At 44.6% G+C, this 24,317-nt stretch overlaps 1 protein-coding gene across 2 annotated transcripts in view; it reads left to right on the top strand.

Moving 5' to 3' along the window:
• Positions 1 to 24,317, top strand: part of PODXL2 (podocalyxin like 2) — a 272,175-nt gene that overhangs the window by 222,608 nt on the left and 25,250 nt on the right. The gene's annotated exons all lie outside the window — the stretch shown is intronic.

Raw genomic sequence — 24,317 nt, forward strand, 5'->3', positions numbered from 1 at the left:
ATCAGGGGAGGGAGCCTGGGAGCTTCCTTGTTCCGGAGACGAGGGACTATACGACGGAGGAGAGGCGGCTGCAAACTCGCAAGAGTGTAAGTACGAAAAAAAAAGTTGGAATGCCCCCCCCCCACACGACTCCCACTCCCCCGCCCCTCCACTTTTGTTCCCTGCTCCTATGAACCATTTGAGCTGATGTACCTTTAGAAGTGGAATGTTGTTCCATCTTCTCATATTTTAATGTTTCTTCTTTATTTTCGATGACAAAAGCCAATGAACAGGATTCAGCTGCTCTTTAAAAACGAGCCAGTCAGTAATTCCAGTGTTAAACATCAGGTAAAGGTTGGCTAGTAACAAGGTATTGGAAGGAATGCTTGAAGTAATCCTAGCCACTGGCGATTGCTTGGGCCGGTTTGTTGACCATTGGTTGTCACCCACTATGCTACTGCAGACAGAGGGCAGCCATAGATAAATAAGCAATGGCCCTGCTCCAGTAGGTGCAGGCCAGCCAGACTACCAGGACAAGGTCCATGCTAGACAGGAACATAAGCAACCCCAGACCAGCTCCAGCCTACTTAGCCCTCGTCCAGTGAGGTATAGCTTGAGTTTTGTGGCACTGCATAAAGCGGGCATCAGTCTAGAGTGGCACAGTGGGCGAAAATAATGGTTTAAAATGCTATCCAAAGTAATTGCCAGTGATTTAGTCTATTTGCAAGTGGTCCTGTCATCACCTTTTCTGTGTTTGGTGTAACGCCATACATGAGTGGGCAAAGGTATGATCATACATCGCTCCATTGCTTGGTACACAACAAGATCCAAGCTGTACCCCACTGATGAGGCCTAACACGTCTGAAACCATTCTGGGGATGTTTGTGTTCCTTTCTGGGGGATTGGGGGGCTTCATCTCGCAGTTCGGGATGGACTGTTCCCATGAAGAGCAGGGTCAGTACTGATTTGCATCAGGGTGGCCTCTGTCTAGAGTGGCACAGTGGTTAAAATCGATGGGTATGGATATTTCCCAGAACAAGTGTCAGTGGTTTACACTATTTATAAGTGTTCATTCCATCACCTTCCTTAAGCAGCATTAATGCATCTAGGTTTTGACAAATCTTTACAACTACATCAACTGGACTTGTCTACTGAAATATCTGTTAACATTTGGGTGAACAGGCATGGAGGAATGATTCTGAAACACCTGTAGTGAATGCTTTGTAGGGTAAATTGGGTTATTAAAACGTTATGTAGATTAATGGGTGTTTGCTGCAGTCCTTATCTCTAAAAATTTGCAAGGAAGTGGCAGAGAGAAGCTTTAGCCGTCATGGCTTAACGCCTCTTTCCGCCACTTCTGAAATGGAAGGCTGCACCATATTTACAAGAATGTGGTGCAGGCTTGCATTTCCCCCTGCGCTGGTGCTACACTTAGCAGTGTAGCTCCAACGCAAGCAACTTTGCACCTTAGTGTAAGGGTGTCTGCATGCAGGGGAGGATTGTTTATGTGTAGGAAGGTGTCCCTTCCTGCACATAAACAATCTTAAAATGACATTCTGTCCCTTTTTATGAGTGCTGCTTAATGCAGCACACATGAAAGTCACAAAATAACATTTTTTCAAAGGATTGTTTATGTACAGGAAGGGTGACCTAACATGACAAAGGGGGAGGAATCTTCCCCGTGGATCCTCCAATCTCCATGGGCACTACTTGTGCCGGTAAGTACTGTCTAGCACCCCCAATAGCTTGAACATATCATGGTTGTTTTTTTTCGACATGGAGCTTCCTTGTGGCATTGCTGATGGCTTCTCTGGTATCACTTGACCAGTAAGTAGGGACCAAAGCATTGAAGAGTTAGAGCACAACCAATGTTTTGTGAAAGATGCATCATGGTTTGACATCCTGCCATGGCTGGTTCTAGGGCGAATGACAACAAGGTGGACTTGGGTACCAAAAGCAGGATGATATTGCCAGAAGTAGGGATGGTCCCTGTCTCCTGCTTGCATAATCTGGCAGCAACATATCACTTCAGCCAGAGTAGCAAAAGTCCTTGCACTGGCCTTGGTCTCTGCTGCTTCTCACTTGTTGAGAAACCAGAGGCGCGGCTCTGGCTTGCCACATAAATATTGTGTCTCATCTCCACACTGCCTCCCAGAAATGAGTAAGAGCCAATCAATAGAGACAGCGAAGAGTTCAATGGGATATTGATTGAGTTACTCCGGAGAACCCGCCGAAGGGCCTGTAGAAAGAGCAGCTTGAGTGCTGCGCTTTGATTTGTATGAGAGAGGTCTGACATGTACCAAACATCATTAGAAGAAGGATGTCACTGTGGGAGTTATGCACCCTGAAGTGTACCAAGCATCAGAAGAAGGATGTCACTGCCGCGAGAGAGGCTGGGGCTTGAACATGTACCAAGTATCATTAGAAGAAGGATGTCACTGTGGGAGTAATGCACCCTGAAGTATACTATGAAATGAAATGAAATGATTACGCACTTGTATAGCGCACGACTACCCGTTGGCATCTCGGCGCTTGTACGAATACCGCCGAGGAACCCTTCCTGGCCTTTCCCTGTGAGGAGCCCACTCCTGGGCACCCCCAAGGTGAAGCCAGGCATCCTCAGCATTGTTGGGGCCGTTAGAGAGATTAAGCAAGCTATTGCCTAGAGGTGCAGAGTGGGACTCATGATTAGAATAGGCACCGAGGCGAGAATTATCAGGTCCGAGGAAATTGAGCCCAAGAACCGCCGAGGCGGGAATTGAACCCTGGTCCCGGCCAGACTACTGCATCAGGGTCTGCCGCTCTAACCATTGAGCCACACTTCTCTACAATGCATCATTATAAGGATGTCACTGCTACGCGGAGAGTTCAGGGTAGAAAAAGGTAGAAAAAATGTAGTATGCTTGATTAATTAAAACTGTTGCATACGTTAAAACATAGTTGAAAATATCTTGTTCGTATACAGTTAAAAACATTATTAAAAGGCCACATTTTTAACTTCAGTTAAATGGGGAGGAAGAGGTCGTTGGACACAATTGTATTTATTTATTTATTTAAAGTGTTATGTAGCGTGAACAAGAACCCGAAGGTTATCAGAGCACTTTACAAAAGGGTGGAAGGAAGGTCAAAAACCCAATATCTACATCAAGTAAGAATACAAAACATGAATAATCGCATGATTCGCAGACAAATGACACAAAGAAGAGTAACACAAAAAACAGGTATATAGCGGGCTACAAGGTGGGCACACGATGCGGTAAAGGAGAGCAGCATCACATGATGGAACAGTGTTTGTAGGATCAATGATTTTGAGCCAATGGACCTAGCCCAGCTTAAGGTAGGAATTTGTCCATTAGAAATCTTTTGGCTTCCAGTTTGAAAGCAGTCGTGGAGGAGATTTATTAGACCTTTTTCCAATGTACCCTATAAATTTTTTCCAGATAATCGCAGTTTTCTTGTAAAGAAGTCCGTGTCCAACATGGAAAGATTCTTCAATGTCTTTGCCTTAAAACATATTGTTCGTCAACAACATTGCAACACTCCCCCAGGATAAACCCTTGCAGTACGACTATGATGAAGAGGCACGGATCTCAGGCCCACGTTTTTTTGCCACGAGTTACTGCTTTAAGGTGAAGAGGAGAAAAAGAGTTTTTAAGGCATAGGCTATGTTGGTAAATCTTCTGCCACTTATTCTTTTAAGTTGGTTAATCCATCTAATGGAGCTTCTATTGTAAAGTGTTCCAAGGGAACACAGGGCGAATTTTTCAGTCTCTTAGCTGTTATGTCGAAAAACTATGTAAGTTGACAATTTAGCTGCACTCTCTCTGGACTGAAACACAGCAGTGCCGCTTGTCTGCAGGTCCTAACTCCATACTGTCTGATCATAGGTTTTAACAGGGTTGTTCTTATATCCCTTAGGTTCCAGAGAGTTCAGGGATCAGATATGTACCGAGCATCATTAGAGAAAGGATGTCACTGTGGGAGTTATGCACTCTGAAGTGTACAAAGCATCATAAGAAGGATGTCACTGCTGTGCAGAGAGTTGAGGGATCAGACATATACCAAGCATCATTAGAATGAGGATGTCATTGTGAGAGTTATGCTCTCTGAAATGTACTATGCATCATTAGAAGAAGGTTGTCACTGCTGCGCGGAAAGTTCCTGGATGAGACTTGATCCAAGCATCATTAGAAGAAGGATGTTACGGCTGCGGGAGAGACGAGGGGCCCGATTCACAGAACTAACTTTAGACAAAATCCTAAACTTACTACTTTTAGTATTCACAGAAGGCATTTAGTAGTAGTAACGTTAGGATTTTGTCTTAAGTCTGTCCTAAGTTTGCCTTAAGTTTGTCTTAAGTTTGTCTTAAGTCTGTCTAAAGTCTGTCTTAAGTTTGTCTTAAGTCTGTCTGTCTTAAGTCTGTCTTAAGTTTGACTTAAGTCTGTCTTAAGTCTGTCTTAAGTTTGTCTTAAGTTTGTCTTAAGTCTGTCTTAAGTTTGTATTCACAGAAGGCATTTAGTAGGATTTTGTCTTAAGTTTGACTTAAGACAGACTTAAGAGAGACTTAAGACAAACTTAGGACAGACTTAAGACAGACTTAAGACAAAATCTTAACTTTACTACTACTAAATGCCTTCTCTGAATACCAAAAGTAGTACGTTTAGGATTTTATCTTAAGTTAGTTCTGTGAATCGGGCCCGAGGGCTTAAACATGTATCATGCATCCCTAGAAGAAAGATGTCACTGCTTCGCTGAGAGTTCAGTGATCAGACATCTCCCAAGCATCCTTAGAAAAAGGATGTCACTGTGGAAGTTATGCACTCTGAAATGTACTTTGCATCATTTCAAGAATGTCACTGCTGCGTGGAAAGTTCAGGGATCAGACAAGTACCAAGCACCATTAGAAGAAGGCTGTCACTGCTGTGGGAGAGGCAAGGACTTGAACATGTGCTAGGCATCCCTAGGAGAAGGATGTCACTGCTGCGGGAGAGTACGCAGTGCAGACATGTACCAAGCATCCTTGGAAGAAAGATGTCATTGCCACGTGAGAGGTCAAGGGTAAGACATGTGCCAAGCATCAGTAGAAGGATATCATTGCAGCACGGATGTATGATGATATAACGCATACCATCACAACGCGGTATGTTACATCACGGTCTTGACAACGTAAGTCGTTACATCGACTCCAGTCTACATACAGTAGGGAAGATGTTGGAATAGTAATTCACAATATTCCTTAGTCTAGAGCGCCCTCCAGTGCAAGTCGATGTAACAACTTGCGTTGTCAAAACCGCGATGTAACCATACCGCGTTGTAATGGTTTAGCGGCAAAGGATGTCTCCCGCTCAGACATGTACCAAGCATCCATAGAAGGATGTCACTGCTGCAGGAGAGTTCAGGACTCAGTCACTGCCTTCCTCCCCTTTCTCGCATCATTATTTTTCTTCCGCCACGTGAACCTGTTCACTATAGATGAATATGCATTTTATGCAAATATAAAGGCCATGATGTATTTAAACTGATTTTACCCTCACATTACCAGACACAAACCATTACTTGACACTGAATCATCAGTTGAAATCCCAGAGCAGGATGAAAAGGGCGTTGAGAAAACACTGAGGCCCTGATTACGAGTCTGACGGTCCGCGGACCGACAGACCCGCGGGGGTGCGGCGGTGGCGGCCTTCTCACTGCCCTTTCACAAGATGAGCGGTGGGACCGGCACAGCTGCCAGGGAACCGCCATTCCCTGGCGGTGTTGCGGAGGTGTAGAGGTATCCATATGCTTAGCGGGAAAGCCACGGTTAGGACTTTCCTCTCCACCCGGGTTTTCATGGCGGTCCCGCTCCATGTAAACCCTGGTGGAGAGGAAACGGTGCCTTTGCACCCTGTGGAGGCACACAGTGGGGCACAACATGTGCCTCTCTGTGCGCATGCACACCAGTTCCTGCATGGCATGGATCTTTCAGTCCATGCGATGCAGGAACTGTTTCTGGCGTTCCCATTGTGGTGCCCGTTTTTAGAGGCACCTCCGTGGGAACGCCCAAAAAAGCCTCCCAGACGGGATGGAACTCCTAATCTGGTGGGTGGCCCGACCACAGCTTTGGCGGTGCAGCGGCGGGGCAGACCCGGCGCTGCTCCGCCAAAGTTGTAATCAAGATCTATTTGCCATATTAATGGCAGAAGGCCTTATACAAATGTTGATAACATCACATAAATAATTGTGTTGGAGAACCTTTAGTCTGCAACGCCCAAGTTGGAATCGAGCGCTATTTACCACATTAATGGTAGAAGGCGCTACACAAATAGGGGGCCCGATCCGCAGAACTAACTTAAGACAAATCCTAAACTTACTACTTTTGGTATTCACAGAAGTTAGGATTTTGTCTTAAGTTTGTCTTAAGACAGACTTAAGACAGACTTAAGTTAGGATTTTGTCTTAAGTTTGTCTTAAGACAGACTTAAGACAGATTTAAGTTAGGATTTTGTCTTAGGACAACCTTAAGACAAAATCCTAACTTCTGTGAATACCAAAAGTAGTAAGTGTAGGATTTTGTCTTAAGTTAGTTCTGTGAATCGGGCCCGCTGATAGCATCACATAAATAATTATGTTGGAGAACCTTTAGTCTCTGAGCTGCTGGAACAGCTGGCATCCTCTTTTTGGAGTGTAAAGTGGGAAAATATAAAATGCATCCCTGTTGTGATCCTGTTCTCACATTGGACACATTTCCTAGGCAGGTCTCTTACACTATTACAAACATCTTTATTCACCCAAGACGTCAGTGTGGCCAAGAGCTGTGTCCCAGGATGGAACAGCACATTCTACGTTTGTAAGGACAGGGGTTCAAGAACATCCATAAATGCTTCACTTTCCTTCATTGTGCTCACTTGCAATTGAACATCACAGCAGCACACGCCCTACCACATGTAAGTGAGGACTCTCGTACCCAGTAAGTTTTGCGTTGTAAATTTCACCCAGGGAGGACCGGAACAATCGCATTTCATATAACTGTCAGTGGACATTTTGAGCATGAACACCCCCCCCCCCCCCGCCCCTTTCCATAATGTCGCTTTTGGGGCCTCACAGCAGGGTGTGGAATATTCCTCCCCCCTCACACATTCCCAAAAAAACAATAAGTCCATACTGTGCTCTGGCTTTCCCCCCCCATATGTCCCATATTAGGTGCAAGGGATAGTAGAGGTTCTTTAACACACTCTGGGGCAGATTTACACGCCCTGTGCCCCACGTTTTCGACCCCGTTGCGTCACTTCTGTGAGGTAGCGGCGGCGTAAACCTAGCGCCATGCTGCGATGGATTTACAATGTGACACATCTAGGAAGATGCGTCATGTTGTTAAGCGCTGCACCACATGAAACCTGCGTCAGGTTTCATGTGGGCGTTCCAGCGCAGGGGGGCGTTCTGTCGCAGGAATGCCTCGGAAAAGTGCCTGAGTGAAATCTACAAGATTTCGGTCAGTCACTTTTCTGACGCGGCTGCGTCAAACCCTTGCGTCTGCTTGAAGCAGGCGTAAGGCTTGACGCGCCACGTTGTGTAGTGGTAGGCCACGAGCATTGCTGGAGTTACGTCGCGCTTGTGACACAACTCCAGCAATGCGCCACCCTTCCGACGGGAGATGCGTCATGCATCTGTTTATTCTTGCGCCATGATGCACCGTATTGTAAATGCGGCGCATCTGTGGTGGCGCAAGGGGAAACTTGCATGACGCATCTTATCTGGCGCATCTCTGCTGATTTGCAGGGATGCGCCAGTCGTCATGAATCTGCCCCTCTATTTACTGTAGTAATTAAACTAACCCTGGCCATCTGCAGCACTCCGGGCTACAGGCATACTTTGGCTGAAGAGGCTTCTGATGCAGAAGGCCCTGCACGGCCACCGTACCTGTTAATGAACTGATATAGGGCAGACACTCTGGGATCTATTTTTAATTTGTTCTTTCAGTACATCCAACCTTTCATTTTATTCCATAACGACTGCTGCAGTAATCAGACTGCTGCACCTTTTTGCTATTCACTTTGAATACAGTGATCAGAAAATTGGATCTGCACGAATTAATGACCTCACATCTGGTATTTTAATGTAGATAATTCGGTAGTTTTGCACTGAAGGCTCTAACAGGCACATGCATCAAAGGAAAAAACGGCCGCAAATGGGCAGATTCTCAGAATCTGCCCCTTTGCGTCCAGTATTTTTGCATTTGGGATGCATCATCCCAAATGCAAAAATCGCAATTTAAGGAATCTCTAAATTGTGATTACTTAAATTTGTGATTGCATTTAAGCAATCTCAAATTGAGATTCCGTAAATGCAATGCATTAAAGTAAAAAGATTTGTGATTTCGCTAATAGTGGTAGCAAATTACCATGAAGTTGAACTTCATGGTAATTTGCAAAAACTTTGAAAAATGCACTAAAGTGCATTTTTCAAAGTTCCATTTTACACACACACATGCCCTTAGGGCATGTGTGTGTGCAAGATGTACTCATATGCAGATTTCAGGGGTGCAACAGGGTGTCCTTTTGACACCCTGGCACCCTTGAAATTGCATTCTTAATTTGTGATTCTCTAATTGAGAATCGCAAATTGAGAATGTCTTCCCATTCATTCCTATGGCCTCTAGGCCCATAGGAATGAATGGGGAGTTATTCCTTAATTGCGACTCGCAATTTGCAAGTCGCAATTAAGGAATGTTTAGAAATCGCTATTTTTTAAGCGATTTCTAAATGCATAGCCTTTTGCTATTCCTTATTAGCGAATCCTTATTTTTCGCTAATAAGGAATCGCAAATGGCATTGTTGATGCATGTGCCAGTTTAACTATTTAATAGGGTTTGTCCCCTTTGCGAAGTCTTTGACGTAGTGCTTCATTTGAGCCGGTGGTCTCAGGTGGGCTCCCTGGCACTTATTTTTCCTCAACAAACTTTGATTCAGAGCAAGAGAGGGAAAAAATACAAAAGGCTGAAAAAAGGAGGAAGAGAAAAATGAAAAGAGAAAGCAGGGATGGGAAATAACCTTCAAAAGTAAAATAAAGAGGCAGGGAGTGCCTGCTGGTGGATTAAAGGGACATGGGCTGGAACCAAGACTACGCATCTCTGGTATTAGGCATCTGGCCTTTGATAGCTCCAGCCAGGGGCTTCTGAGCAAAACTTTGGTCCGCACCACTTATTCTTTTGCAAATTAAGCACTGCGGAGGCTTCATTCCATATCACAAAGGGCTGACCATGGTCAGGTTCTTTCAAAACAAATGCATTATATTGTCTGTCCTCAGGTCCTCAAAAGCCTTCTGACACTCCACAGTCTAAAATCACTTCCTTACACTGGTTCTTGGATGCTTGGGCTGTGAAGGGTTCATCTGTGGTTCCATAGTTGTCTACAAAGTTCCTGTAACCTCGAATGAGTCCTAAGAGGACTCACACATGTTTTAGGGTGGTGGGAAACTCCTGCTCTAACACAGACTTGATCTTAGCATTGTATGGGCATACCTCCCCATTGCCCAACTGATGCCCATGTGAGACTGCAGAAGACTGCACTGCCTGGAACCTGGTAGCCTTGATTGTCAGAGTCACTCCCTGATTCCTGACCACCACCTGTTCTAGGTGCCTGAGATTGTCCTCCTGTGAATTACTAAAGATGGCAATCTCATGAAGGTAGGCCACAAACACCTCCACCAGCTCTGAGGGTACATAGTTCTTCAAGCACTGAAAAGTGGCATGAATATTCTTAAGCCCAAGAGGCATGACCCTAAACTAGTATAATTACTTTGTCATAGAGAATGCAATCATCATCTTGCACTAGGTGTTAATGCCATCTGCCAACATCCTGTGTGTCTTGGTCACCTCATTGAGGGCCTGGTAGTCCACACAAAAATGCAAGTGTGTGGATCCTCACTTGGGTACCATTACCACTGGTCTGGTCCAAGGACCACGGTAAGGCTCAATCACCTCCAAATCCAGCATCTTGGGAACCTCTGCCTTGATGCACTCCTGGATTTGTTCAAATATCCTGTAAACCGTGCTCTTCACTGGCAAGTGACATCAATATTATGTACACAGGTGTCAGCCCTGGAGTCCGCATTTCCCCAAAAACTCTCTGTTCTCTCTGCTGCTCAGGCGCTGCCTCAGGGGCAAGTTGTACCCATCCATAGAACCATTCTTATAATCATTTTGCAGTACATTCCTCGGCCTCTTCTGTAGGGAGAGGTGTGGCGCCGCGGCCAGGGCGACTGACGCTGGAATCTGGGGACCACGGTTCGATCCCTGGCTCCGGCGGCAGGTTAGCCCAGCACCATGTGACTCTGGGCAATAGCTCGCTTAATTTCCCGACGGCCCCCCAGCGCCTAGAGACCCTTACGGGTGATTGTGCGCTTTACAAATGTGGACTTTACTTTACTTTACTTTCTGTCATTGCCATGATGCTTACTCTAAAGTCTTTCCACAAGTATAACTGAGGACTGTTCACAGCGAACACCCTCTTTTGCTCCCTTATAGCAAATGTGTGCATCAAGAAGTTCACCTCATAAAGCTTCTACACTCTTTGTATGGCACACACCACTTATCCTCTAAAGCACTGTCACAAATAGGCTTCAGCACCAACATATCCTGACCCTCTGGGTACCCAGTCAGCATTGCTTTCTGCTCACACTGCTCCCACTTTGGCACTTGACTAGCCTGAACGTTTGCCCAGGCCTGACTCATGCCTGACCCACCATCAGCCTTCTGGGTCACATAGGGGTGGATTCACAGAACTAATCTGAAATAAAATCCTAAACTTACTACTTTTGATATTCACAGAAGGCATTTAGTAGTAGTAAAGTTAGGACTCCTAATTTTACTACTACTAAACTGAGATAAAATCCTAAACTTACTACTTTTGGTATTCACAGAAGGCATTTAGTAGTAGTAGTAAAGTTAGTACTCCTCACAGAGAATTGCGAAGGGACTGAAGCCAGTTCAGTTTGGTGGAATTTCTCAGTAGGCAAATTCGAGGTGAGGCAGAAGAAGGTCTCCCTTTCTCCTGATGTTCTCTGGCCCTGTTCCTGTCCTACTCCTAAAGGTCTTGTTAAACCCAATATGTTGTGTTGTAATTTTATTTATATAGTACTTACTAGCACTAATTAGGCGTTGAAGTGCTTTATAGCAGGTAGTACGCAAATGCGTAGCCCAAAGTTAGTGGTTAACCCTGTAGGTATTCATTATTGTTGTAGATTTGTTGATTATTGAGTTAGTCTTATGCTCTGAGGAAACTCAAGAATTTTCTCCATTTTCTAGTGGTGATTTATTAAGTTAATAGGAGTTATTGCTAATGTGAGCTAATGCAAGTGGAAGGGGTGAGTAAATAGGTAGAGAATGTTAAATATTGTGAGATAGCAAGGAGAGGTTAAACAGAAAGAAATATTGTTATTTATGGGAGTACGATGAGTAGATAGGTTACAGCGGTTTTGGTATTGCAAGAATAGTTACTCTGAAGAAGAGTTTGTGATCTGTAAGGAGAGGTACGGTTAATTTGTATGGTAGACAGTAAGGCGCAGGCATGTGAAAGAGTAGGTTAAACTCAGGTACTAAGGTATCCAGAGGGTGGCTTCTAAGGAGAGTATGATTCAAATAGAAAGGCAGCAGAGAGAATAATCCTGAACTATTAATCATGTATTTTCTCACAGGCCTTTTGAAATGTCGAGGGAAGATGCAATCTGAGGAAATATAAAGAGTAAAATGAAGGACTGAAAGCTGATCACCTCTGGGCAGGTGAAATAAGTTGTTCCATCTTAGGTTCTTGTGTTTGGTTCTTGTTAATGGAGATGATACAGTCTGCTCAGTTTTTTACATGAATATTGAACATTATTGAAATTGTTTTACTTTGTAGGTGCTTTTAATATGGGGTTCTGAGTTATGTGGTACAAATGGATAGTGGGTTTTTTAGGTTTGTCTGAGCCTTTAAGGACTGGAGAAATGTAGGTGTGTATAGTTTTATCTAGAAGTAGTCTTGGTGCTGCATTTTAGATTCTTTATATCCTTCTGATAGTTGAGAGTGGAGCTGACTAACCCATAAGCAAAGTTAAGTGTTGAGAGGATAAGTACTGTTGTTACTTGTACTTTTGAACAAATCTGAGATGTGGAAAGGTGCTTCTATGGGCCTGATTTACAGTTTGGCAGACCCGGTACTCCATCACATACGAGTACCCTGCCCGCCAAACCCTCAATCTGCCAGTCTCCTTTAGAGGTGGGTGGACCTTATGTATTCCATTGACAGGGGACCTATTGGCTCCATTGACTGAATACTTCCTGTGACATACCAATGGCGTAGGGGCTGTCAGAGGAAGAACTTTACACCGCCCACTCTTTTTAGGGTGGACGTGTAGCCTATTTTTTTCCTATCCGGTACCACCAGGAAAATGGACAAGATAAAAACAATAAAGACCTCCACATCTGGGGAGAACACTCACAGGTCATGGGGGCCATTAGTTGTTGTTTTTCCAGAAACAAACTCCCTCTTTGGAAGTTTTTTACTGAAAAACAAAACTTTGTAAAGGTTTGGTTGAGATCTATTAAAACCAATAGAGGCCGTCCATTAAACAGTTAGTACTTTGAAAGGAACTGCTCTGATAATGGTTAATTTCAATATACAGAAATGACTGTTGAGCTGTGGTCATCTGTAAATTTGGTGGACAGAGCACAGTTGAGATGGCGAAGGAAAAGTCCTCCTCCATCCACAAGGATGCTACTCCTTCCGTCAAATGCCAAGTGAGACAGTAAGTGTTTGCATTCTGTAGAAGGTTGATTCGGACAGCCTGTCCACTTGAGTATTCATGGAAAATCCAGAGTGAAAGACAATTCTGAGATTTTTCATCTGTTTAGCTATTTTTGGGGGTGCCCCAGTTTATCTGGCCGGAACCGTCAGAGATTTTCCAATCACTGCAGGTTGGCATTTTAGTTTTTGAATCTGTTAAACTTGGTTCTCTGCATTGTCATCCCCAAAATGTTTTGGCTTCACTCCTATTTTTTCTGAATTCGTTTTTGTTGGACTCAGGACTCTTTGCACTTCACCACTGCTACCAGTGTGAAAGCCTCTCCTTTAAACATGGTCAATGTGGCTTACACCCAATTGTTACATTTAATTTAGTTGTAAGTCTCTAGTAAAGTAGTAATACATGTGCCCAGGGCCTGTAAGTAAATGCTACTAGAGGGCTTGCAGCACTTATTGTGCCTCCCACTTAAGCAGACCTATAAAAATGACTCTGGCCTGCCACTGCAGCCTGAGTGTGTATTTTTAAACTGCCATTTAGGCCTGGCAAACCTTCCTTTTTAATACATATATGTCACCCCTAGGATAGGCCATAAACAGCCCATAGGGTAGGATGCACTGTATTTAAAAAGGTGGACATATATGTTTAGCTTTTACATAAACAGGTAGTGAAAACTCTCAAATCCGTTTTTCACTATTGCAAGGCCTACCTCTTCCATGGGATAATATTGGGTTACCTTATTATATTTAATAGATGATAACTTTTGATTGGGAGCAGATTGGAAAGTCACACTAGCCCATTGTGCTCCCTGACAGGCTGGTACAAGGGCAGGAACGCAGGAAATTCCAGACACCTCTGTAGGGGGAAACACCAGAAGCTTCTCCCACTTCAAAGTGGGTACCAGGTATAAAAAGGGTCCCTCAGACCCACCCTTCGGTTCACTGCTGGACTTGTGGTTACAACAGAAGAAAGACGCCCTGCAGCCCTGCTGCTTGAGGCGTGCCCTGCTTGTTGAGAAGCAATACGGTTTGTCTGAACTTGTGACTTTCACCCAGTCTCGCACAATCAGATGACCATGAGTGGCGCTTTGTGCTTTTAGGTGCTATATTTACCTCGAATCATTGAAATTGCATTTCTCCTGTTCTACTGATTGGATTTTTGTTGTTTTGAACCCAAATAATTTATTAGATTTTACTGTAGTTTACTAAATTGGTGTGAGATTTTTCTTGTGTTGATTTTTAACTTTATTACTGTTCAAGTTGTTCATTAATGCTGCATTTATTGCCTCTAAGTTAAGCCTGACTTCTTTGTGCGAAGCTACCAGAGGGTTAATTTAGTGACTTTTATGGTTCAGTCTGACAAGAATTGTGGCTGTTTCTTGAGTAGGGTTTTCACCACCCGCAACTAACAACCAAATTTCGCTCTAAAGCATTAAGCTTGGGTGTATCCTACGTCATCTACGGCTATGAGGCAAGAGTTATATTTTGTTGTTCCTATTTCCTTAAGGTTTTCCAGGTTGATAATCATTTTGTGTCTGTATAGTACTATCTTAGAAAAGGCAAGCAGTCACAGGGTTCTAGGGGAGGTAGTGTGAGGGGCAAGATCTCAAAACTCAAAAGTCAATCAACAGAAACAATAACATCATGGCCTTCCCAGTGCATCACTTTATGTAAAAAGAAAGCACTTTCATCAGCAAAGTAGAAATACACAGTTCAATGGCAATGACATATGGGGTTGAAAAACGGAGTTGTGTTAAACAGTGAGGCGTATTAGCACTTTTCTTTGTGCAAAGCCGAGACCATAAAGCGCTTCTCTTGGTGGACCTGGAGCAGTGTTAAACCCCTAAGAAGCTCTGTGTTCCACAGCTAAGCTTTGTCAACAAATCATTACATTCAATATTATGTGAAACACATTAGACTCCACAAGAAAGACATGTAATATTTTAGTATCAAACCAAGAAAGTTTATTAAACGTTAATGCGTTACACAAGTAAAAAAATCAGGTTTGCAGCAAAGTATAATCAGAATCCATATACTTCGATTAATAGCCAATCAAATTAGTTCAAATCTTAAGAATCAAGTGACCAACCTGCATATCAGTTCTAAAGACACACAAACTATAATTTTACACTCCTACACACAGTTCTCAAGAAGAGTGTCCAATCAGGTTAAAGTAAAATGATGTAATTACTTGTTAGATTCTCAAGGTTTCTCACAATTCAAGCTGCTCTTTGTGTCCTTCAAACTCACACTACCTGTAACTAAATAAGATACACAGACTAGTCTGCAAACTACAAGTGTCTCTTGAATGCTCTTTTCTTTAAAATATTTCACAATCATCATAAAAAAAGAAAACATTTCTTCACTTGGGAAAGAAGGAAACAAATCCAAGGTATTCGATAAATAGAACTCCAGCGTGCTTAGAAATAAAATGTTCATGTGTCACAGTCTTCAACACACTAAGGCTTGAGGTAGGATTAGAACCAGGTGCAGATGGCTCAAATACTCTCACTGTCCAAATGTGCCTTTCACTTCAACTTATCTTTTGAAATCCTGAGTGCGCTGTAGCCCATGTGTGGTGGAAAGCCAGCAACCCCGTATGCCAGGAGGGGCTGCTGCGAAACAACCTGCTATTCTGGTTGGGTTGGAGCCTGTGTACAGTGGAGACACGGCGACCCTATATGTCAGAGGGTACCAAAGGGACCAAGCAAGAAGTGTGACCTGGTCGGGGTCATCACCGGTGGTGGGAAGCCATCATGGTGTCCGCTGCGGGCCTGCACTGTGACTGAGGACCAGCATCAGGAATTTCCCCCTTCGTCACCTCAGGAAGAGCAAATAAGTTAACTTGGAGGAGCAATGAGGATCCTCCCTTCGCTGCACGCCCGTGTGTGTGGAACTCAAGGTCTGCTGAGCGCAGCCCATCTGGGATGTGTGCAAAGAACTTACCAGAGACAGCTGCTGCAGATCCAGCACCCACAGAGGGGGTCGCGCTCCGGGACCACAGGGTCGTTCCAATACGGGTGATACGGGTCTGAACTGATTTCAGGCCAGTCAGCCCGAGGGAACTTGCTTGCCAAATAGTGCTCAAACATTTTTTACTTTAATACAAAGTGGGGCTTCATCTGAATACAGTGCTTAATTTTAGCTGGTGGTTTACAATCTTCGGCACAGCATTTAATTGTTAACACCGGCACTTACGAAAGTCTGCCACATAGTGGTGCTGTTGTCTAATTTAACGTTGAGCACAACAACAGTTGTTTATTTATTCAATATGCATTAAAAAGGACGAATAACTGCAGCTCAAGCCAATCTTATGGCTTAGGGGGCATGGATTAGTCTGCATTCTCGCACTTGTAGGAATGTGTTGGTTAGAAGTTATGTTGATACTGTCATTGACAGCGCTGACAGGAGCAATAGAGGGTGCAGGCTCCAGTGTCCACCTGGCGAGTGTCCTAGTACTTAGGAGCATATTACCAACAACTAGCGATATTTATCGCTAAATGGGTTTAGCGAGTTTTTTTTTATCGCCAAGCATCGCTGGATATTATCGCAGAGATAACGTGCTATTAGCAACCTTTATCTCTAAAGTGCTAAAATATCCGGCGATAGCGACGAAATGCGCGAATATCGCTGAGAATACAGAGATATTCACGCATTAACGCCAATAGGGTCTTAGCCATAATATCCACCTCCCATTGGATATAATGGCTAAGAACTGGTCTGAGCAGGCATTAGCTCTTGGAGATATTTGCGCTTAGCGCGAATAATTCCATTGCTACGCCTGCGTTGATAATAGGCGATAGCGATGTTAGCAACTGTTTTTAGTCGCTAACAGGTTGGGTACACCCACTTTGCATATCATTACCGATAAATATCGCTGACATGCGAAGCGGGCCCCAAACCGCTCGCTATCACCTAAAACCTGTCGCTAACTGAATTTAGCGACAGCTTGCTAATAGGACGATGAAATTATCGCCGCTTAGCGGCGAAAACGGCCGCTAAAGCGGCAATAATTTAATTTCGCCCGCCTTGATAATATGCCCCTAAGTACTGCCTGGCTGTCTCCTACCTATAGTCAATGATGAATAATCACTACCACTCGCGGAGGGAGGGAGTAGGACTCGGAACAGCCTAAGAAACACTAGAGCCCTGTCCTCAAGGGACGGTGTAAGTTTTTTGTGCAGGGTTGTCAGGGTATGCCCAGATGTGGCTCCTTTGCACACTTTTCCATTGGATTCAACGTAGCCTGGCTGATGAGGGATGTGACCCTGAAACTGGTCCCAGGATGCATATTTCCGTTCCAGAGAAGACCTGACTTAGCAGTTTGGACTGGACTGTTCCCATGAGGCACAGGGTCTAGACTGATTTGCATATAGCTGGGTCTGAACTGGGATGGCGAAGTGAGCTGAAGAACGATGATAGATTCATCCCAGATCTGTGGCTGGGGGTGAGTGTCTGAAAAGTTTCAGTGTTCTGTCCATCATCTTCTTGTGTTTGTTTTGTTCACCCTAAGTTGGCAGGGTATTCTCACACGTAGGTCACTTGCTCATTTTGCCACTGGATTCAAGATAGCCAGGCTGATGAGGGGTGTTAACCTGAAACTGGTCCCAGGATGCTTGTTTCTGGTCCAGGTAAGACCTGGCTTGGCAGTCCGGGCTAGACTGTTCCCATGAGGCACAGGGTCAAGACCGATGTGCATATAGCTGGGTCTGAACTGGGGTGACGAAGTGAGCTAACGAACAATGATAAATTCAATCCAGATCTGTGACTGGGGTGAGTGTCTGAAAAGTTTCAGCACTCCATCCATCTCCTTGTGTATGCTCAGTTTAGTGTGCATGTCATATTATACTTTGTGGAGATAGCTGTAAAATGAATGCTTCTTTTTTTATGAAAGCAAGTATTTGACTGGACAACCATTTGTTGCTGCTACACGTATCTTGAGTTGTGAGCCCCTGTATCTACCTCTCCCTCTTTGAAGCCTTGGACTGCTCGAAACACGCTACTACTGAGAGTCAAGTGCTGAAGGGGTACTTGGCCCAGTTGCTCAGGGTCTATAATAGGCCGGGCCCCAGGACATCAGGAGTAAAAGACCTCATCCCCTGGGTTGGGCCCAGTAGATACTGCTTGTCCCGTGGCTCTCTAAACTGGGTTCGGACAGGTAGCAAGAGACCTTGCAGCGGCCTTGGCTTTTGCTGCTTCTCACTTTGTTGTCAGGAAGTTAGAAGTGCTTGGCTTGTCACAAAAGTGTCTGTCTCGACCCCACAACACCTCCCAGGAATGAGTAAGAGCCGATCAATGGAAGCAGCAAAGAGTTCAATGTGATATTGATTGAGTTACTCCGGAGAACCCGCCGAAGGGCCTGTAGTTGCTTAAGTGCTGCTCTTTGATCTGTATGAGAGAGGGTTGACATGTACGAAGCATCATTAGAAGAAGGATGTCACTGTGGGAGTTGTGCACACTGAAATGTATTATGCATCATCAGAAGAAGTATGTCACTGCTGCGGGAGTGTTCAGCGCTCGATCGTGTACCAAGCATCATTAGAAGAGGGTGTCACTGCTGTACAGAGAGTTCAGGAATCAGACTGGTACCAAGCATCTGTAGAAGAAGTATGTCACTGCTGAGGGAGTGAAAAAAATGTTCTAGCTGACGCGTCAAGAAGTTTAAAGTCTAGGAAGCACACGGAGGTGAGGATTATGCTTTTCTTACTGAAGCAAATACAGCAGCCAATAAAACTTTAAACTACATAACCCGCAAGGACTGCCCCTCCCTTGTCTACACCAATCAGCAATCCCCCATCAGGTATAAATCCTTGCAACAAGGAAGTCCCTCCCCTTTCTTTGCAAACCATTAACTTAAATCCATGAACCTTGAAACCATAGAACTAGAACTCTGTTGGCAAGTAGACATCGTCCTGAACCATCACTCAAGAACAAAGATGAACTCCTCCTTCGTCAACCAAATATGTCAACAGTCTCTCAAGACCCTTCAGGTCGTCTTGGTCTCAGCTCCTGAAATGAAAACATAGGTCATAATATTCCAATATCCGGAAATATATCATCAACATAGGGAGAAAACAAGGATTATCAAATCACTACAGCATGTGTTAATAACCTAATTCATAATCTTTATCTCAATAATAACAGCCAATAACATGCAATATGAAGTCCTAACGGGTATAATCCTCACCTCCGTGTCCTTAATAGAATTGAAAATTCTTAGCGTGTGAGCTAGAAAATGTTTTATTCTATAGCAGGAAACAGAGGCTTTGTTTTATTCTAGTTTAAAGTTGAGCCACCACCGCAGATGCCACATCAACAATTGGCTTGCGATAAAATACCTTAAATGTTGAATCAGAAGGCCAATCCGCCGCAGCCATAATGTCCTCCAAACGAGAACCAGTAGCAAAAGCTTTTGAGCCCATGGCCTCCTTCACTGAATAAGCCCCAAAGATGGAGACATCAATACCAGCTTCGGACAACAACCGTTTAACCTATCTGGCCAATGTTGCAGAAGAGACTGGGCGGAAAGGTTTCTGCAAGGAAATTAACAAGTGACCTGCCACATTATTGTGTAATTCATGAGTACAATCCTCGTGGCATTTTAAGCATTTCACAACACATCATTTCTGATGATGTGGGAAAGCAGAGTAAGTCACACATCTGGAATTAGTATGCTGAGACATTGTAAAGAACCCCCCCAAATGAGTAAATACTCTACCTGCCAAATCCAGGGCCCTTACGTAAGAAACCTGTATACAAGAAATAAGACACAGCAACAGAGCGAGTTTCGCCAACAGTTGCTTATGCAAAAGGCCTACATTCGTTGGCCAATCCCTGAGAAAACGAAGTACAATGTCTACATCCTATACCATGGAATATCTAGGTTTTGGTAGACGAACCAACCGAATGCCCCTCAACAATTTACACACAAGGGGGTGTTCTCCAACTGGTTTACCATCCAAATAAGGATGACCAGCCAATATGGCTGAACAGAAATTATTAACCATTCTATAAGCTCGCTCACCACACCAACAAACCCACCTACGTCAAGCTGACTCATAACGTTTCTGCATAGACGGGAGCCCAAGATTGAGACAGGAAGAACATTGCGTCCTGCAAAACTCCTGCCACTTCCCAGTGTCTCCTGAAAGTCTCCAGGCCATGATGGACAACAGCCCTTGTGGCACTAACGGGTGTGGCAGACCCACTGGGTTCACAAGAAGATTGGGAAGGAGCGAATTCTCACTGAAAGGGCATTTAAACGTCACTGGGAACCGCGACCGTGCCTTCCTCTGATGGAAAACCTGTGCTAATACTCAGTGAGCCATGGCAAACGGGGGAGAGGCATAAAACTAGCCCGTCGACCAAGACTGAAGAAACACATCCGAGCTGAGAGCTTGGGGATCTGGTCTCCAACTGTAAAATCTGGGTAAATGTGCATTCAGGTGGGATGAAAATAGATCGATTGGACACGGGCCCCACTTCAAATCCAGTTGTAGAAACACCCTGGGGTGAAGGCTTCAGCAGCTTGAGTCCCGCAGAAAACGCGAGTTCCAGTCCGCTACCACATTGGAAATGCCCAGAATGTATTCTGCCGTCACCGAAATGTGGTGTTGCAGGCAAAAATGACAGAAATCCTTGGTTATTTACACAAGGAGATGGGACCTGTTGCACCCCAAACGATTGATGTATCTTACCGCTGAAACATTGTCCATCCACAATAGGATGCAACAACTTGTTTTCCTTGGTTACAGAGTCCGAATGGCAAAAGAACCTGCTAGGAGTTCGAGACAATTGATATGAAGCTGACGCTCCTCCGGAGACCATCTGCCCCATGTCTGTATTGAACTGCAATGGGCTCCCCAGCTCTAACAACTGCCATCTGGTTCAATGATCTTTTCCGGATCTGACGCAAAGATGGCCTTGCCGTTCCATGCATCCATGTGGTTGAGCCACCAGGACATTTTTGCATCCTGGCTTCTGTGGACACTACAATCTGTTCCGCGTAGGATAAGCCCAAGCGGAGATGCAATATCTTCAGTCATTGCAGGGCCCAATAATAAAGAGGGCCCGAAAATATCACTTGAATTGAGAAGGCCAGGAGCCCCACCAGTCAAGCCAATATCCTCAACGATAAAGTCTGAGAGGCAAGCACTCTCCTCAACTCTTTCTTGATCGAAATCCACTTTTTTAACGGAAGCAATAGGTGAGTCAAAACTGAGTCCACTTATAATCCCAAAAACTCCATCATTTTGGAAGGGACCACAATTGACTTGTCCCCGTTGATGATGAACCCCAGGTCCAGGAGGAGCCGAGTTGTGTAGGACAGATGAAGTAATGACCAGAATGTTGTCCAACTAAACATTTTGATGAACTCCCCGTTCCTGGAGATATTGTACCACTGGTCTGAGTAGCTTGGTGAAGCACAATGGAGCTGACAAAGGTCAAAAGGCAAGACGACAAACTCAAACCAACTCTGGTGCCATTGAAATAGTAGGAATCTCCGATGAGGCGGGAATATAGGGACTGCTAAAGGCGAACCCTTGAGGTCGAGACGAACCATCCAGGGGAAACATCCTTTACAACGCAACTTTTACCACGCAGTGCCTTTACGACGCAACTTTTACAACGCAAACCATTACAACACATTGCGCTAGGGGGCGCTCTAGGATAGGGAATAAGTTTAATTTACTATCCAACACCTTCCCTAGTGTCCACGGGGACTGGAGTTGGAATAGTAAATTAAACTATTCACTATCCAGCGCCCCAAAGCACTATGCGTTGTAAAGGTTTGCGTTGTAAAAACCGCGTTGTAAAGGCATGCATGGTAAAAGCATGCGTTGTAATGTCATACATCCACCATCCGGTCTCCCTCCAGTAATAAATCCCTCAACAAATGTATGCCTTCCATCTTGAAGTGGAGATATACAATCCAAGAGTTGAACTCTTTGAGTTTTAATACCAAGCGGAAACTTTGATCTTTCTTTGGGATCAGAAAAATAGTGCTGAAAAACCCATGAGGATGTGGACTTCACTTGATTATGTTATAGCCTCTTTCTGCATCAGCGTCGAAACTTCATCATCTGTGAACCTGCTCTCTGTGAGGGAAAAATGGAGAGGGCTCGGCTTCAGTCCTCCGGATGGTGACAAATAGAACTCCAGGTGAAATCCCTGAACCGTCTGAAATACCCATTGATCTTGAGTAAGCATGGCCCAATTGTGATGAAACAAACGTATCCTTCCTCCACCAAAACTTCTGCTGAAGGAAGTATTTTTACCTGAGTAGGCTGTATCACCGGAGTTATTTCCTCCCTTGTAGCCACCATGGCGTTGTCGAGCTCTGCCACCTCTATTGCAGGTAGGATAGAAATTGGAGCAAGGAGCTTCCCCACGTCCTCTGGTCACATATCCTCTTGAGGCCTGATAAAATCCTCGGCCAGGCGCTTGACCCCTAAAGCGTCTGGCCCTGACAAAAGAGCCATTTTGGAAAACTTTTTTAATTGATGTCTGGGCTTTGTTTAGGGCCGAAAAGGTGGACACATATTTCCCCAAATCTTCAACAAATGTGTTGCCAAACAGCAGACTGTTGGTTAGGGTGCCCGCTTCCGTGGACACCAGTTCAGCCAGTTGGGCGTCGATACTCATAAGAAAGGATTTCCTTTGTTCCATGGACAAGGCGCAATTTGTGTTTCCTAAGAAACACAGGGCTCTTTGCTTCTGCTCGAGGACTTCAGTTGGGTCAAGGAGGGAGTTGGAATCTTTGGCCCTGACTGCCAGGTCTAAAATCTTGGTGCGAGGCCCTTACATATCCAGAAGCTTGTCTTGACATCACCTCCAGGCCCTGTTGAGCCCCTTTTTAGGGTCCTTAGTGAAATTTTTCAAAAATGTGGCCATGTTGGGGTCCACTTCTGGGGTCTCAGTTACCTTGCCCAGGAGGGTAGGGCATGAGCACTATCATTTAAGGTGCAGCGCACATCGCACTCAAAACTCTGTCTCAAATTGTCTGGCACATAGTGTGCAATTTTAGCATAGGCACCCATTTCGTAGACCAAGGGTGTACAATATTCTTGGGGTCAAAAAGGAGATTCTTGATTCCTGGGATTTCAGGTACCATGTAATGCGTCCTACGTTTGTGTCTCTTTATTGGACTCAGTTTCTCCTGTGCCTCGACCGATTCGGAAGTAACAGAGGTAGTATGAGAAAAGACCTCAGCCACCCTTGGGGTGGAACTCGATAAAGCACCCAAGGCGCTTTGCGTAAATGAACTTCCATATCCATGGTCCCGTAGGACCGACAACGCCATCTGTGGTAGGACCTCTGCATAGGAATGCATGGATGTCACATCACGGGCAATGCCCTTCTTACCCTTCTTCAATTCCTTTATTAAGGATTCCTCTAAGGGCCCTCTTGAGACACATCTGCTGTAACTCTTCAGTGGTTGGGTAAAAGGCTGTAAAGCATTAATCAATGTCCAATTCACTGAATCCTGCACATGTGAATCTAGAGCCTCGATTAACTGCTCCTCCATTTGGTGCTTGTAAGGCACCTCCTCATATTCATAGTATTCTATAAATGTATTACCCTCCTCTGCATAGTACGCCATCGTGATATCTATTGGAGGGGTGGAAGAGGTTCAGGGGGACAGTATGCCCAGGGGTGATACAACCTGAACTCTCACAGGCTTAGAGCCTCAAGTCAGTAAATCTTTGTAATTTTATTTAATTTAAAGTACCAGACTTGATTTAGTTCTTATAGCTGTGGAGGGAGCCACCCAACTCTCCAAGGGCAGTGCCCTTGACCGCTTTTGCGTCCCGTCGGGTGTTCTCTAGGACTGGGAAGGCTGACTATAGGAGCACCGTGCGAGGAGCCGATCGGAAAGTAATGATGTCTGATCTTCTGCTTGCGCATGTGCACACTCAATGAAGCCAGACAGAGGACTTACCCACTATGCGCAAAGCGCGTCTGTCCAGCTCCCACTCGAGAGAATGGGCGTTAATCAGCCCACATGCATGTCTATGCATGTTCGTCCTGTCTAAAAAAAGTTTGCACAATTCACAATATTCACACTCAATCACAGAATAAAATAAAAATAAATGGTAAGCACTTAACTCGCTGCTGCAGCAGCAAACAAAGAGAACGGACTTCCGCGTTGCAAGGATTTATACCTGATGGAGGAATGCTGATTGGTGTAGAGAAGGAAGGGGCAGTCCTTCCAGGTTATGTAGTTTAAAGTTTTATTGGCTGCTGTATTTGCTCCAGTAAAGAAAGAGAAGCATGATACAGTCTTCTATTTGGTGATATAGAATTCAGGGATCAAACATGTACTAAGCATCTCAGAAGAAGAATGTCATTGCTGTGGACGAGGTGAGGGCTCAGCCAACTACCAGGCATGCTTAGAAGAAGGATGTGACTGCTGGTGGATAGTTCAGACATGTATCATGCATCATCAGAAGGATATCACTGAGCAGGAGAGGTGAGGGCTTAGCCATGTACCAAGCATCCTTAGAAGAAGTATGTCACTGCTGACGAAGAGGTCAGGGATCAGACATGTACCATAAATTCTTAGAAGGAGGATGTGACTGC

The sequence above is a fragment of the Lissotriton helveticus genome, chromosome 9 (assembly GCF_964261635.1).
Source record: "Lissotriton helveticus chromosome 9, aLisHel1.1, whole genome shotgun sequence".
Classification (NCBI taxonomy): Eukaryota; Metazoa; Chordata; class Amphibia; order Caudata; family Salamandridae; genus Lissotriton; species Lissotriton helveticus.